Raw genomic sequence first — 16,439 nt, 5'->3', positions numbered from 1 at the left:
GACCCTCAAGACTGGGCATTTTCCCTTGCGCCAGGAGATCCTGCATTATGTAATATTGATGCGTTTTTTCTGGCGCTCGGATTGCTTTATGATGAACCTAATTCAGTGGATCGGGCAGAGAAAAATTTGCTGGCTCTATGTCAGGGTCAGGATGAGGTAGAGATATATTGTCAGAAGTTTAGGAAGTGGTCTGTGCTCACTCAATGGAATGAATGTGCGCTGGCAGCAATTTTCAGAAAGGGTCTCTCTGAAGCCCTTAAGGATGTCATGGTGGGATTTCCTATGCCTACTGGTCTGAATGAGTCTATGTCTTTGGCCATTCAGATCGGTCGACGCTTGCGTGAGCGTAAAAATGTGCACCATTTGACGGTATTATCTGAGCATAAACCTGAGCCTATGCAGTGCGATAGGACTTTGACCAGAGCTGAACGGCAAGAACACAGACGTCAGAATGGGCTGTGTTTCTACTGTGGTGATTCCACTCATGCTATCTCCGATTGTCCTAAGCGCACTAAGCGGTTCGCTAGGTCTGCCACCATTGGTACGGTACAGTCGAAATTTCTTTTGTCCGTTACTTTGATCTGCTCTTTGTCATCCTATTCTGTCATGGCATTTGTGGATTCAGGCGCTGCCCTGAATTTGATGGACTTGGAGTATGCTAGGCGCTGTGGGTTTTTCTTGGAGCCCTTGCAGTATCCTATTCCATTGAGAGGAATTGATGCTACACCTTTGGCCAAGAATAAGCCTCAGTACTGGACCCAGCTGACCATGTGCATGGCTCCTGCGCATCAGGAGGATATTCGCTTTTTGGTGTTGCATAATCTGCATGATGTGGTCGTGTTGGGGTTGCCATGGCTACAAGTCCATAACCCAGTATTGGATTGGAAATCAATGTCTGTGTCCAGCTGGGGTTGTCAGGGGGTACATGGTGATGTTCCATTTCTGTCTATTTCATCATCCACCCCTTCTGAGGTCCCAGAGTTCTTGTCGGATTACCGGGATGTATTTGATGAGCCCAAGTCCAGTGCCCTACCTCCGCATAGGGATTGCGATTGTGCTATAGATATGATTCCTGGTAGTAAGTTTCCTAAAGGTCGACTGTTTAATTTGTCTGTGCCTGAGCATGCCGCTATGCGGAGTTACGTAAAGGAATCCTTGGAGAAGGGTCATATTCGCCCGTCATCGTCGCCATTGGGAGCAGGGTTCTTTTTTGTGGCCAAGAAGGATGGTTCGCTGAGACCTTGTATTGACTACCGCCTTCTAAATAAAATCACAGTCAAATTTCATTACCCCTTGCCGCTGCTGTCTGATTTGTTTGCTCGGATTAAGGGGGCTAGTTGGTTCACCAAGATAGATCTTCGTGGTGCGTATAATCTTGTGAGTATTAAACGGGGCGATGAATGGAAAACAGCATTTAATACGCCCGAGGGCCATTTTGAGTACCTGGTTATGCCATTCGGGCTTTCTAATGCTCCATCAGTGTTTCAGTCCTTTATGCATGACATCTTCCGAGAGTACCAGGATACTCCGTGCCGTTAGTCGGTACGGATGGTCTTTTTGCGCCCTCTTCGTGGTTGTTTGTAGGTTTTTGTGCTGACCACAAAGCTATCTTTACTATCCTCGGTCTATTCAGTAAGTCGGGCCTCATTTTGCTAAAACCTATTTCATCTCTGTGTTTGTATTTTCATCTTTACTCACAGTCATTATATGTGGGGGGCTGCCTTTTCCTTTGGGGAATTTCTCTGAGGCAAGGTAGGCTTATTTTTCTATCTTCAGGGCTAGCTAGTTTCTCAGGCTGTGCCCGAGGCGCCTAGGTCTGGTCAGGAGCGCTCCACGGCTACCTCTAGTGTGGTGTGATAGGATTAGGGATTGCGGTCAGCAGAGTTCCCACGTCTCAGAGCTCGTCCTATGTTATTAGTAACTATCAGGTCACTTTGTGTGCTCTTAACCACCAAGTCCATTGTGTTTCTGAATCACCAGTTCATTACACTCAGGCCCATTGCATAAAACAACACAATGTAAGTGGCAGAAAGTGGCTGGAAGATATATGAAAAAATACAAGGACTGTAGTACAATTTCAATCTCCCTACAATGATCTCATGAGAAGTATGGCAGCAATAAAAAGGACTGCTGCACACAAAAGTGTGGACAAATAAACAAGATAACTGTGCAGAAAGGAGCAACAGGATTTTTGCTTTTAAAAAAGCAGTTGGTTTGCACAGCGGTGTGCAAACAGCAATGCAGCTATCAGGGAGCCTTATAAGGCAGCCTAAAAAGCTACAGAGCTGATGCACAAAAATATAGCCTCCACTGTCCCTGCAAACAAATGGTGGTGTTGGACAGTGGAAATCGCTACAGCACAAGCAGTTTCGGAGCTTAATCTTCCCTCCCTAACTATATCCCTTTTTCTGATGAAGCTGCGGCATCCTCTCCCTATGCTACGATCGGCAGAATTAAGATGGCGGTCAGTGTGCACGCCCCTTTATAACCCCTGTGATGCCACAGAAAGCAATTCAATCACTGTCATGCCCTTCTCATCACGCTGCCCACACTCTGCGTCCTCCTTCATTGGCTGAAAAATGGTGCTGAAAGCGTCATACGAAACGCGACTTTGGCGCGGAGATCGCCGACCTCATGGCCGATCCCACACTAGGATCGGGTCGGGTTTCATGAAACCCGACTTTGCCGAAAGTCGGCGATTTTTGAATTTTTCCGATCCGTTTCGCTCAACCCTTATTATCATACGACACTGGCTCATGTTGGGGAGATGCTTACCAGAAATAGAGGAGTATAAATCCCTACCATTGAATTCTTTCAAGCGCTCAAAAACATTAAAGGGAACCTGTTACCAGGTTAGGCTGATACAAGTTACAGCCACAACCTTTCAGCCCTGATATACAGCATTCTATAATGCAGTAGATAAGCCCCAAACCCGACTTGTAAGAGAATAAAAATAACTTTTATTGTACTCACCTGTGAGGCAGTCCGGTCCGAAGGGTGTCACAGGTCTTGGTCCGGCATCTCCCATCTCCTTGTGATGCTGTCCTCCTACATGCTTCGTGTGGATGACACGTTCCTACATAATTCAAACAATCTCCATGGCATCGTGCTCCTATGCAGGCGTACTTATCTGCTGAGGGCAGAGCAAAGTCCTGCAGTGCCCAGGCACTTGACCTCTCTGACATTTTCTGGCACCTGTGCACTGCAGTAATTTGCTCTGCCCTCAACAGGGCAGATAAGTATGCCTGCAAAAGAGCACAATGTCGGGGAGACTGTGTGTATAATGCAGGGTCGGATGATCCACATGAAGAAACAAGGAGGATGGCATAGCAAGAAGATGGTATGCATCATATCAAGAAGAGTGACACCCCTCAGACGAGACCTCCCCGCAGGTGAGTATAATAAAAGTTATTTTTCAGTTCTTCCAAATCAGGTTCGGGGAAGACATACAGCATTATGGAATTCTGTATATCAGCCCTGAAAGGTGGTGCCGCAACTCTTATTGGCTTAACCTGGTGACAGGTTCCATTTAAGTGTATTTTATTTTATTTATTTTATTTATTTTATCTTTATTTTTATATAGCGCTAACATATTCCGCAGCGCTTTACAGTTTGCACACATTATCATTGCTGTCCCTGTTGGGGCTCACAATCTAAATTCTATATCTATATGGCTTTGGAATGTGGGAGGAAACCGGAGAACCCGGAGGAAACGCACACAACCACGGAGAGAACATACAAACTCTTGGCAGATGTTGTCCTTAGGCTACGTTCACATTAGCGTTATGCATGTTTGCGTCGGGTGAAGCATGCGTCATGCGCCCCTATATTTAACATGGGGGACGCATGCGTCTTTTTGTGCTGCGTTGTGCGACGCATGCGTTTTTTTTTTGCCGCAAGCGTCGGGCCAAGAAAACGCAACAAGTTGCATTTTTCTTGCGTCCAAATTTCGGCAAAAAACGACGCATGTGTCGCAAAACGCAGCGTTTTTGCGTGCGTTTTGTTGCGTTTTTGTTTGCGTTGTGCGTTGCGTCGCCGATGCAGCGGCGCACAACGCAAATGTGAACGTAGCCTTAGTGGGGTTTGAACCCAGGACTCCAGCGCTGCAAGGCTGCTGTGCTAACTACTGCGCCACCGTGCTGCCCACTGTGAAAAATATTCAACCAGCAGTGACTTCCTAAATGGATAACACAGTAATATTTATTTATGCAATGAATAAAACCTGCATTGCCTAAATATAACTGGCTGATCTGGATGGGTGAGTAGGCATATTGCAGCAGTAAGTCTACTGGGGAAAATAGGGGGGGGGGGGAGGGGACTAAGCGTCTCCGCTACAGAAATTCACATGCTGCGGCTCGGAAACCCACATCTAGGTGAGTTTACGCAGCGTTACAAAAAAGCACAGTGGGCACGGGATTTCTATAAATCCCATCCACTGTGCTTGTAATGTACAACGCAGCATTTTGTAAGCAGCGAAAATACGCTGCGTCCAAAATGCTATTTCTGATCGTGGGCACGCAGCCGAACAGTTCCTTTACAGATCTAACCCCAAATCCCATGCAACTGTAGAAAAGCTGTAATTTACTATTAAATGACAGAATATTTTAGAATATTCTCATATATAAGACTTATGTGAAATAAACCGAGAGAATAGGTAGACGAGACATCATTTTATTGTATTGGCATACATAGTTGACCGGCACATGCAATGAATGCGTGAACACGTCTTTAGTGTTATTATCAAGTGTATCAAAAAGCTTGGCACTCAACAATGCTTGTAGAAAATAAAGTCATTTATTTTGCATCAGGACAAACAGATCAGCTGTAGCTCGTATCTTGCTAAACGTTTTCGGTCCTTTGTGGACCTTCCTCAGAGCAAGTTTATCTAATGTAATACAGAGATTATACAAAATAGAAAAAAAGAAAAATAAGGATCAAAATAACAATCTGTCAATGTCAAAACACATTACATAACTCAATATAAGACAAAAAACATAAATAACTGCAATATATGTCAAAATGCTGAAATAACAGTGACTGCAGCTGTATTCACTGTGAGTCGGTGCGGAGGGTCTTTTTGCGCCCTCTGCGTGGTCTTTTTGTAGGTTTTTGTGCTGACCGCAAAGCTACCTTTCCTATCCTCAGTCTGTTCAGTAAGTCGGGCCTCACTTTGCTTAATCTATTTCATCTCTGTGTTTGTATTTTCATCTTTACTCACAGTCATTATATGTGGGGGGCTGCCTTTTCCTTTGGGGAATTTCTCTGAGGCAAGGTAGGCTTTATTTTTCTATCTTTAGGGCTAGCTAGTTCCTTAGGCTGTGCCGAGTTGCATAGGGAGCGTTAGGAGCAATCCACGGCTATTTCTAGTGTGGTTGATAGGATTAGGGATTGCGGTCAGCAGAGTTCCCACGTCTCAGAGCTTGTTCTGTGTTATTAGTAACTATCAGGTCATTCCGTGTGCTCTTAACCACCAGGTCCATTATTGTCCTTACCACCAGGTCATAACAGGTTCTGCTCACAACCCAACACCGTGCAGGATGCTTGCCATTTGCCACAGAACACCAGGATTAGCAAATTCACCACTGGCACCCTGTGCTTTTCACAGATGAAATGTTCACACTGAGCACATGTGACAGACGTGACAGAGTCTGGAGACGCTGTGGAGAGCGATCTGATGCCTGCAACATCCTTCAGCATGACCGATTTCGCAGAGGGTCAGTAATGGTGTGAGGTGGCATTTCTTTGGAGGGCGGCACAGCCCTCCATGTGTCTCACCAGAGGTAGCCTGACTGCCATTAGGTACCGAGATGAGATCCTCAGACCCCTTGTGAGACCATATGCTGGTGTGGTTGGCACTGGGTTCCTCCTAATGCAGGACAATGCCAGACCTCATGTGGCTGGAGTGTGTCAGCAGTTCCTGCAAGATAAAGGCATTGAAGCTATGAACTGGCCTGCCCATTCCCCAGACCTGAATCCGATTGAACAAATCTGGGACATCATGTCTCACACCATACACCAACATCACGTTGCACCACAGACTGTCCAGGAGTTGGCGGATGCTTTAGTCCAGGTCTGGGAGGAGATCCCTCAGGAGACCATCCACCGCCTCATCAGGAGCATGCCCAGGCATTGTAGAGAGGTCATACAGGCATGTGGAGGTCACACACACTACTGAGCATAATTTCCTTGTCTTGAGGCATTTCCACTGAAGCTGGATCAGCCGTTAACTTCATTTTCCCCTTTCATTTTGAGCATCATTCCAACTCCAGACCTCTGTGGGATATTGTGATTTACATTGATAATTTTTAGGTTTTATTGTTCTCAACGCATTCCACTGTGTCATGAATAAAAATTTACAACTGGAATATTTCATTTTGTGATATCTAGGATGTGGGATTTTAGTGTTCCCTTTATTTCTTTTAGCATCTTTTAACTGCCATTATTCTCTAACTATAGATCTGTAGTATATGCTATCTTTTGTGATCATAATTACATGTAAGCAGTTACTGACACAGACGCAGGATTCTTTTCTGTATTGCCCTTCCTCTTATCTTGAATTGTTATGGTGCGGTGAATGATGATCACGTACTGCGCATGAGCCGGAAGTAATATATTTCCCTCAACTTTTTTTCAACTGTGACATGTGCAGTAGCAACTGCAGGATGCTGATATCGGCGCGATAGTGTATAAGCAGGAAGGGGTGAGTCATGAATTGATTAATCATAAACAGCTGCTATATTATTGCTCATTAAACTGTAGAATACTAATATCAATGTATTGTATGTGTCTAGCACAAAGCACTGCACTTTATTTGTCACTAGTAGTGTTAAGCTATACCTTCGGATATCCAGAAGTATCGGTATCGGATTGGATTGGCCGATATCCAAAAAATATCGAATATCGCCAATACCGATACCCGATACCAATGCAAGTCAATGGGACACAAATATCAGAATGTAAATAAGCCCTTTCTGTCCTTCTACATCCTGTTCTAGAGGGGGGAAGAGTGTGGGCGGTGCGTGGAGGGACACTGTACATGTCTGTGTGTGCGGGCTGGGTCTGTGCGGGCCTGACGGGGATCTGTACGGGCCTCTCGGGGGTCTGTGCGTGCTTCCCGGGGGTCTGTGCGTGCCTGCCGGGGGTCTGTGCGGGCCTGCTGGGGCTCTGTGCAGTGTGCCAGGGCTCTGTGAGGCGTGCGGGGCTCTATGCGGCATGCCGGGGCTCTGTGCATGTGTGCCCGGGCTCTGTGCAGCGTGTGGGGCTCTGTGCGTGTGTGCTGGGGCTCTGTGCGGCGTGCAGGGCACTGTGTGTGGCATGCCGGGGCTCTGTGCGGCGTGCGGGGCTCTGTGCATCATGCGGGCTCTGTGCAGCGTGCCGGTGCTCTGTGCGGCGTGACGGGGCTCTGTGTGACGTGCCGAGGCTCTGTGCGGCGTGCCAGGGCTCTGTGCCTGTGTGCAGGCATCATCCTATGGGACTACAAGTCCCATCGGATGATGCCTACTACAGTACAGTGACAGTGATTGACACATTAGCCAATGATGGGACAGTAGTAGTCCCATCATCCGGCTAATGTGTTGAATGAAAAAAAACAACATACATACTACATACATGCTACATACATGCTACATACATGCTACATACATTACATACAGTACATACATACAGACATACAGTACATTAAACATAGAGTTCATATTCACCATTACTTGTCACTTTGTTCCCCGAAGCCATTGTCATCTGTAAAAAAATATGAAAATAACAAACAACCAATATACTCCCTGTCTGCAGAAATCCACGAGTTTCCCACGACGATCTCCCGTTAAGAACGGCAGTATCAGCTGTTGCGACCGCTCTCTAGGGGCTGCAGGAACACAATGACGGGAGGAAGGTATCCTTCCACACTGTATTCCTCCGCCGCTGTAAAAAAAAATAGTCCCTAGTCTCACTTTTGGCATTGCTGTATGAGAAATTTTCCCACGCAGCAATTGCCATAAAGTGAGACTTTGTCCTAAGGTAACCTCTCAGTGATGCACTGCAGGAGCCATTGTCTCCTGTCAGTGTGACACTGAGGGTCCTATAGAGCAGTGACATTACCCAATGTCACTGTTTTATAGGGGAGATCGTCGTGGGACACTCGTTATTAATTGGACTACGGCGAACAGGTAGTATACGGTTTATTATTTTGCGTTTTTTGCAGGTGCTGAAGTATGGTAAGTATGGTTAAATGAAAAATATTAAAATACTTTTTTCCTAATGTGTGTGTGTTTTATTAATCCTTTATTACTATTGGATTAATAATGGATAGGTGTCTTATTGACGCCTCTCCGTTATTAACCCGGCTTAATGTCACCTTACAATAGCAAGGTGACATTAACCCCTTATTACCCCATATCCCACCACTACATGGGAGTGAGAAGAGAGGGGCTAAGTTCTGGAATTGGCGCATCTTAAAGATGCGCCATTTCTGGGGCGGCTGCGGACTGGTATTTGTAGCTGGGGGGCCAATATCCATGGCCCCTCTCTAGACTATGAATATCAGCCCACAACTGTCTGCGTAGCCTTTCTGGCTATAAAATATAGGGGGACCCCACGTCATTTTTTTGGGGGGTCCCCCTATTTTACTAGCCAGTAAACGTTACGCAGACAGCTGCGGGATGATATTCATAGCAGGCTACAGATATTGGTCCCCGGCTGTCGGCTTTCCCCCTCTGACGCAGAAAATTGTGCGGGAGCCCACGCCATTTTTTTCTGTTCTTTTTTAATTCAACGCTCATTAAGGCCTCTTTCACACTTGTGTCGGTACGGGTCCGTCGCTATGCGTCGGGCCAGCGTACAAACGCGTTGTGAAATTTGTGCACGATGTGGGCAGCGGATGCAGTTTTTCAACGCATCCGCTGCCCATTCTGAAGTCTGGGGAGGAGGGGCGGAGTTTCGGCCACACATGCGCGGTAGAAAATGGCGGAAGTGATGGGCAAAAAAACCTTCACTTGAACGTTTTTTAGGGCCGACCGTCCGCCAAAACACGACGGATGCGTTGCACGACGGATGTGACGTGTGACCATCCGTAAAAAACACATCCTTTGAGCACATTTGCAGGATCCGTTTTTTTCCCAAAACGACGGATTGCGACGGATTGCTAAAAACGCAAGTGTGAAAGTAGCCTTAGAAACTTTGATTAAAAAACTATGCTTTTTTTCTTCTCACCAAATAAAAAGTGGAATAACATGCGATCAAAAAGTCGAATTTAAAATATTGCAGAGAACGCCATCTTGTTCCACAAAAAAAAACAAGCTACGATACAACTCTGTCAGCAAACAAAAATATAAAAGTTGTGGCTCTCAGAAAATAGCAACGCAAAAACAATTCCTTTTTTCTATAAAATAATTTTCATTGTGTAAAAGTGGCAAAACATAAAAAAAATAAATGTGGTATTGCTGTAATTGTACTTACCTGAAGAATAAAGTAGCCTTATCACTTTTACCACTTGTTGAATGGCATGAAAAGAAACCCATCCAAAAATTCCTGAATTGCTGGATTTTGTTCATTATGCCTTTAAAAGAAATTGGAATAGAAAGCAATCAAAAAATGTCATGTGCCTGAAAATGGTACCAATATAAACATCAACTCGCCCCTCAGCAGAAATATAGAAAAATTATAGCTCTCAAAATATGATGATGATCAGGGCCGGCGTCAGCACCCGGCGTACTGGGGCAAATGCCGGGGCCCTGAACAAATGGGGGGGCCGACTCGAGGCCGGGATACCAGGGAGCCCGGGCTGCTCCCCCAGCAGCTTCGCCACTACTTGAGCTCAGCTGTCACTTAAATAAACGTGGCCACGCACAGTGCACTCTGCAGCGATGTCTCTGCTTCTGCTAGTAATGACGCGGCCGGGCGGACACACAAGCAAAGTTAAAGGCACAGTGTCTGCCTGACCGCATCATTAGTAACAGACACAGCTGCAGCATGCACTGTGGGTGGCCATGTCTGTTTAAGTGACGGCCATCGATCAAGCAGCACTCCCTCCATATCCACATGCCAGAGGAGCCTGATGGGTGATAAGCCTGGGGGAGGTGAGTGAGACTTGTGTGTTGTGTCTGTCTGTATGTCTGTGTATGCCTGTATGATGTGCATATCTGTGTATATCAGTGTGTTTGACTGTACATATTTATGTTTTTTTGTGAATTTGTCTTCAAATATATGTATGTAAATATCTGCGTATTGTATGTGTATATCTGTGTATTGTATTTGTGTGCATGTCTGCGTATTGTATTTGTGTGCATGTCTGCGTATTGCATGTGTATGTCTGCGTATTGTATGTGTGTGCGCATGTCTGCGTATTGTGTGTGTGTGCGCATGTCTGCGTATTGTGTGTGTGTGCATGTCTGCGTATTGTGTGTGTATGCGCATGTCTGCGTATTGTGTGTGTGTGCATGTCTGAGAACTGTATGTGTGTGCAGCATGTCTGCATACTGTATGTGTATGTCTGCGTATTGTGTGTGTATGTCTGCGTATTGTGTGTGTGTGCGCCCATGTCTGCGTATTGTGTGTGTGCATGTCTGAGTGCTGCGTGTGTGTGTGCATGTCTGAGTACTGTATGTGTGTGCAGCATGTCTGCGTACTGTATGTGTATGTTTGCGTATTGTGTGTGTGTACGTCTGCGTATTGTGTGTGTGCATGTCTGCGTATTGTGTGTGTGTGCATGTCTGCGTAATTGTGTGTGTGCATGTCTGCGTATTGTGTGTGTGTCTTTGTGTGAGTGCGCATTTCTGCGTACTGTAGATGTGTGTGTATGTCTGCGTATTGTGTGTGTGCATATCTGCCTATGTGAAGGATGAGGGGGAAGGCTAGGCCCTATGTAGTATATCTATATTTCTCCTCCGTATCTGTGCATCATGAATCGTGGTACGTGGGCCCACTGAGACTCTTTTGCCCGGGGCCCACAAAATCCTGGAGCCGGCCCTGATGATGATGCATGCAATAAAAAGTGTTTTTACTGTGGGATAGCAGCCAAACATAAAGAACCGATATGAATGTAACATTAACCTGAAGAATAAAGGTGTCTAATCAGTTATACCACTAGAAGAACAGCGTTAAAAATAAATAGAACCAATTCTTGACTTGCTGTTGATTTGTTCATTCTGCCTCTTAATAGATTGCATTAAGGCAAGGCTCAAATTTTTCCTGAGCACTTACACCAGAGTTTCCATGTAAATCTCTGAAATACATGATTCAGGTGGAACCCTCGTCAGAAGATTCCCTATAAAGAAGCAGATGGAGACAGTGTTTAATGCTTTGCTCTGACTGCTGCTGTGAAAGACAGAGGCCTGCTGATGATCACAACTGGTAACTACTGCATGTGGAGCGAGTTCAGTTCCTCACCCTGCGCCATGCACTTTGACTTATACAGGTCCTTCTCAAAAAATTAGCATATAGTGTTAAATTTCATTATTTACCATAATGTAATGATTACAATTAAACTTTCATATATTATAGATTCATTATCCACCAACTGAAATTTGTCAGGTCTTTTATTGTTTTAATACTGATGATTTTGGCATACAACTCCTGATAACCCAAAAAACCTGTCTCAATAAATTAGCATATCAAGAAAAGGTTCTCTAAACGACCTATTACCCTAATCTTCTGAATCAACTAATTAACTCTAAACACATGCAAAATATACCTGAGGCTTTTATAAACTCCCTGCCTGGTTCATTACTCAAAACCCCCATCATGGGTAAGACTAGCGACCTGACAGATGTCAAGAAGGCCATCATTGACACCCTCAAGCAAGAGGGTAAGACCCAGAAAGAAATTTCTCAACAAATAGGCTGTTCCCAGAGTGCTGTATCAAGGCACCTCAATGGTAAGTCTGTTGGAAGGAAACAATGTGGCAGAAAACGCTGTACAACGAGAAGAGGAGACCGGACCCTGAGGAAGATTGTGGAGAAGGACCGATTCCAGACCTTGGGGAACCTGAGAAAGCAGTGGACTGAGTCTGGTGTGGAAACATCCAGAGCCACCGTGCACAGGCGTGTGCAGGAAATGGGCTACAGGTGCCGCATTCCCCAGGTAAAGCCACTTTTGAGCTACAGAGAAGCAGCACTGGACTGTTGCTAAGTGGTCCCAAGTACTTTTTTCTGATGAAAGCAAATTTTGCATGTCATTCGGAAATCAAGGTGCCAGAGTCTGGAGGAAGACTGGGGAGAAGGAAATGCCAAAATGCCTGAAGTCCAGTGTCAAGTACCCACAGTCAGTGATGGTGTGGGGTGCCATGTCAGCTGCTGGTGTTGGTCCACTGTGTTTCATCAAGGGCAGGGTCAATGCAGCTAGCTATCAGGAGATTTTGGAGCACTTCATGCTTCCATCGGCTGAAATGCTTTATGGAGATGAAGATTTCATTTTTCAGCACGACCTGGCACCTGCTCACAGTGCCAAAACCACTGGTAAATGGTTTACTGACCATGGTATTACTGTGCTCAATTGGCCTGCCAACTCTCCTGACCTGAACCCCATAGAGAATCTGTGGGATATTGTGAAGAGAAAGTTGAGAGACGCAAGACCCAACACTCTGGATGAGCTTAAGGCCGCTATTGAAGCATCCTGGGCCTCCATAACATCTCAGCAGTGTCACAGGCTGATTGCCTCCATGCCACGCCGCATTGAAGCAGTCATTTCTGCCAAAGGATTCCCGACCAAGTATTGAGTGCATAACTGAACATTATTATTTGTTGGTTTTTTTGTTTGTTATTAAAAAACACTTTTATTTGATTGGATGGGTGAAATATGCTAATTTATTGAGACAGGTTTTTTGGGTTATCAGGAGTTGTATGCCAAAATCATCAGTATTAAAACAATAAAAGACCTGACAAATTTCAGTTGGTGGATAATGAATCTATAATATATGAAAGTTTAATTGTAATCATTACATTATGGTAAATAATGAAATTTAACACTATATGCTAATTTTTTGAGAAGGACCTGTAAGTGTATTCCCATCTCTAAAATCCTATCCCAATATATAGTAAATGCAATGATATTAGCAAATACCTCCATTTATAAATGTAGTATAGGTTTTCTGATTTGCGATGTCTCTTTCCTCATGTGCAGGCATTTCAGCACCATAGTTAGCAATTATTATAACCACCACTGATATAGTGAGTTAGTTAGCTTGTTACTAGTGGTCATAACCATGGATACCTAAGGTCCTGCAATGCCTGCACATGAGGAAAGCCACATAGCGAATCAGAAAATCTATGCTACATTTCTAATTGGAGGTATTTGCTAATATTATTATTATTATGCCTACTACACATTTTGATAGGATGTTGAAGATGGTAATACCACTACACCCTTCAAGACATGAGCAGTACTATTACTGCGCATGTGGTGTCTCCCCCTTTGATGTGGGCTCCGGCGGTGAGCCCACATCAAAGTCGCGACATGTCAACTATTTTCTACAGCTGACATGTGCGCGCAATAGCGGCGGGTGAAATCGCGATTCACCCACAGCTATTAACCTGTTAAATGCCGCTGTCAAACGCTGACAGCGGCATTTAACGGCCGCGCGGCCGGAAATGAGCGCATCGCCGACCCCCGTCACATGATCGGGGTCGGCGATGCGTCAGGATGGTAACCACAGAGGTCCTTGAGACCTCTATGGTTACTGATGCCGGCCTGCTGTGAGCGCCCCCCTGTGGTCGGCGCTCATAGCACACCTGCAATTCAGCTACATTGCAGCGATCTGATGTTCGCTGCTATGTAGCAGAGCCGATCGAGTGGGGCCAGCTTCTAGCCTCCCATGGAGGCTATTGAAGCATGGCAAAAGTTTAAAAAAAATGTTTTTAAAAATATGAAAAAAAAATAAAAAAATATGAAAGTTTAAATCACCCCCCTTTCGCCCCATCCAAAATATAACAATAAAAAAATATCAAACCTGCACATATTTGGTATCGCCGCGTTCAGAATCGCCCGATCTATCAGTAAAAAAAAGCATTCACCTGATCGCTAAACAGCGTAGCGAGAAAAAAATTTGAAACGCCAGAATTACGTTTTTTTTGGTTGCCATGACATTGCATTCAAATGCAATAATGGGCGATCAAAAGAACATATCTACACAAATGTGGTATCATTAAAAACGTTAGCTCGGCACGCAAAAACCAAGCCCTCACATGGCCATATTGACGGAAAAATAAAAAAGTTATGGCTCTGGGAATGAGGGGAGCGAAAAACGAAAACACAAAAATGAAAAAGGGCCGCGGCATGAAGGGGTTAATCTATTGCATTACTAGGGATACATTTGTACACTCGGATATTAGAGTACGGCATTTTTGGCCATCGTTGACTCACTTTAGACTACTGCCTAAGGAAGATGCTTATCTTGCCTCCTAGAAGAAGTGGCCCTGTACTATTTCTTATGTGTACACTATGATATTTTAATTAATTAGATATGTTATTTTAGCAAATCCAAAATTGGATGATTTATTTATTTTATTTAGATTAAAACAGTCTTCAACAAATATTGTATTTTTTGAACAATAAGACGCACCGGACTATAAGACGCACCCAGGTTTTAGAGGAGGAAAATTGGGAAAAACATAATTGAAGCAAAAAAGGTGGTAAAATATTTAATAACATAAACATACTATTATATGTGTTGTTATTATATATAATAGTATGCTATTATGTTGGAAGCTATGGGACCAGTGTGGTGGCTGTAAAGTACTATATGAAGACGCTGGAGGATGAGTATAAGAATTGGGGCACAGGGCTTATATTTAAAGCACCACTTCAGCACTGAAAAATAACACTGGAGTGCTGCTTTGAGATCCCATTGGGAGAACTATAACTCCCAGCATGTCCTGCAGATCCTATGGCATGCTGGGAGTTATAGTTCACCACAGAAGTGGCCGAGTGCTTTATTGTGTGTTGTAGTGACTAACCTTTTAATTGTGGCAGCCAGCAACACTGTGGTGAGGTAAAATGCTGGAGCATCCCATCCCATGACACCACAGAGCTCTCCCTGCCTCTCCACAGCACAGGAGTAAGCTTGCAGATTGTAGTGTGGTGTCTGCAGGACCTGTGATGACATCCGAAGAGGGAGGGCTCTGTGCTGCCATGTGATGCTCCAGCCTGCCCACTCCTGACATCACACAGGTCCTTGTGCTGGAGCACTCAGCATCCAGCAAAGCCCCGGCAGGCAGGTATGCAGCGATCTTGTCTCCCCTGGCCCCTGCTGCTGCCTCCTCCAACAGACACACAGATGTCCCCAGCTGCTGCAGGAATCCAGCGCTGGGGAAACCATGTGTGTCCCTGCAAAGGAGAATTCATTTGCTGCTCAGGCTCACTGCTCAGCTGGCAGGTGGGTGGGGAGCAGCTAACAAATATTCACTGCACTTTAATGATCGGCACCATGTGGTTTCCCCAACACTGATTCCTAAAGCCAGGCAGGGACATTTTCTGCCTCCTGCCTCCCAGTGCAATCCCACTCGCTGCTGCCCCCTCCCCACGTTACATTCCTACCATAAGACGCACCCACACCTTCCTCCCAAATATGGAGGGAAATAAGTGCGTCTTATGGTCAGAAAAATACGGTACTTACAACAACAACTTACAATATTGCTATTTATTTCACTCCTAAAAAAATGGTTAGCGATATTTCTTTTGTTGACATTTACTCTTATGATATAATCAGCCAATTATGTATTTGTGTCTAAATGACCGCTTTATATACAGCATCATGGGACCTGAGAAAGGGGATAAAGGAGTTGTCCCGATATGGCATGAATGTCTGCAGTCACTGTGTGTGGCTGCAGACTGGTGAATCCTCACAGCACAAATGGCATGCTCTGTCAGTATTCTCCAGTAACAGCATCGTGTGTGGGCACTATGCATACTCCCAGACAAATTATAACTACAAATGAATTGAGCAAGTTCACGCATGTCTAGTCGGAATGTAGCCAGAAGTATGGATACCTGTGTTCATACAACCACTTGGTGATATAGAGTGATTTGAGACTTCCATGCAAAACCTGGACTACCCCTTCAATTCTAACCTGAAATACATTGTCATTTTATATCATAAAGAGATTTGCTGTCTTTTCATTTGACAACCCCATCTGTATTCCTTGTGACTTGAGAGAGCAAGTCCATGTGAAGTGAATTTTTTGCCTTCACTGATTGTCATTTATCTTAGTGCCCATAAGGTTTACAAAACATCAAAACAATGTCCTCTTCCTCCAACATCACTCGGTTCTCTGCAGTTATTGTCTAAAAATCCATCACATAGACTTCATGCTCTGCTGTCTCACTGTACGCAGTCTGCACATAATGGGGAAAGTGAGACCTTTCTGACTATTTTCCAGTAATTCCATCTGACTTTTGCTTTTAGTGTACTATAAAGCCAGTGAACTTGAAGATATGAAGCACCAAGTGATGCT

At 44.7% G+C, this 16,439-nt stretch overlaps 1 long non-coding RNA gene across 1 annotated transcript in view; it reads right to left on the bottom strand.

Moving 5' to 3' along the window:
* LOC138680547 (uncharacterized) overlaps window positions 1-16,439 on the bottom strand; it is a 138,043-nt gene that overhangs the window by 63,878 nt on the left and 57,726 nt on the right. Inside the window, exon 2 of the long non-coding RNA XR_011321650.1 lies at window positions 9,451-9,550. This is a non-coding gene — a long non-coding RNA (uncharacterized lncRNA). The remainder of the gene's footprint in view (window positions 1-9,450; window positions 9,551-16,439) is intronic.

The sequence above is a fragment of the Ranitomeya imitator genome, chromosome 5 (assembly GCF_032444005.1).
Source record: "Ranitomeya imitator isolate aRanImi1 chromosome 5, aRanImi1.pri, whole genome shotgun sequence".
Taxonomy (NCBI): Eukaryota; Metazoa; Chordata; class Amphibia; order Anura; family Dendrobatidae; genus Ranitomeya; species Ranitomeya imitator.
The sequence above is the reverse complement of the archived record's forward strand: the minus strand, read 5'-3'. Positions and strand labels throughout refer to the sequence as shown.